Source organism: Halyomorpha halys, unplaced genomic scaffold, assembly GCF_000696795.3.
Source record: "Halyomorpha halys isolate HHAL.00 unplaced genomic scaffold, Hhal_1.1 Scaffold149.1, whole genome shotgun sequence".
NCBI lineage: Eukaryota > Metazoa > Arthropoda > Insecta > Hemiptera > Pentatomidae > Halyomorpha > Halyomorpha halys.
Genome location: NW_027108625.1, coordinates 753,150 through 754,449, shown reverse-complemented (window position 1 = coordinate 754,449; position 1,300 = coordinate 753,150). Strand labels below are relative to the sequence as shown.

The 1,300-nt window shown below is 26.6% G+C and overlaps 1 non-coding gene across 1 annotated transcript; it reads left to right on the top strand.

The window, feature by feature from the left end:
- Positions 1–511: 511 nt before the first annotated feature.
- TRNAE-UUC (transfer RNA glutamic acid (anticodon UUC)) lies at positions 512–583 on the top strand. The gene has a single exon. It is a non-coding gene; the product is annotated as a tRNA-Glu (tRNA).
- Positions 584–1,300: the final 717 nt, after the last annotated feature.

Genomic DNA, 1,300 nt, shown 5'->3' with positions numbered 1-1,300 from the left:
TTTATTTGTATATTGATTGCTCCCCTATTAATACCTCATTATTTTCTATTAACTGTGTCAACACTGAAGTTTGTAGAAAGATTATTATCGTTATTTACTGCATGTAACACAAAAAACTAAAATTTATATTCATTTTGTCATTTCTTTACAATGATTTATGTATACTATTAGCAAAGAACAGTCCCGAATACATGCTGTGTGTATACCAACCAACTTAATTTATTCACAAATCTTTCGTAACCTAAACCAGAAAGTTGATACAACTCAATATCCCACAACAATGGTACCACTAGTTTACTAACTTTCTAATGAAAAACTTTTTAAAAGTTTCTGGGTACATGCGTATGTACGTCTTAGTTTTTAATTGTGTGTCCAAAATTATAACAATAAATAATCCAAGAATTCCTGCTAATTGGGTCATAATTTTGTTTGGAAAATGGATTTAACCAACAGAAATATGTAGGATAGTATAAATATCGTATAATATACAAACCTGATGAGTGAAGTATAGTCCGGTATGGTCTAGTGGCTAGGATACCTGGCTTTCACCCAGGAGGCTCGGGTTCGATTCCCGGTACCGGAATTATTTTTTTACTGCAATGCTATTCTTTTAATTGTTACTGTTTACATTCTTATAAATATTACAGAACGATAATTGCTGAAATTACAGAAAAAAAATTGTTTTGTTGTGTGAAGGGTTAGGAATTTAAAATCCTTGTTAAAAATTCACCAAAAACTAATTATATTTCATACAATTTATTATTATATTATTAATAATTTATATACTTGTTGAACCCAAATATATAAGGATATACAATAAATAATTGTGTTGCCATAAATAATTTTATGACATTTTTTTTAAACAAAATTTATATATAACATATAATTGGTTTTAATATAAATTAATTTATATTAATAATCCGAAGTAAATAAAAGAATATTTAATATTAATATACATTTATTAGATAAAAAGTAAAATGCAATACAAAACTTATGATGAATAGATTGTATGTATTTTAATATCTTATAAAGTTAAATTTATTTTTTAGATGAATAAAATTTAATAGTACAACGATAATTATTTTATTTATTTTTCTATCAAACTTAAACAATTTATTTATTAATTTTCTTTTTAATACCGGTTAAGAGGAGTTCCACTATATCTCAGACATGATACTCTCTCGTCTGCCGTACCTTGTGTGACCTCAGTCCTAAATCCTGGCGTTGATTTTATAAAGCTCTACCTAATCTGCCTTTTATTGCTCCTTCAAGCGTCCATTTTATCACCACAAAGCTTTAT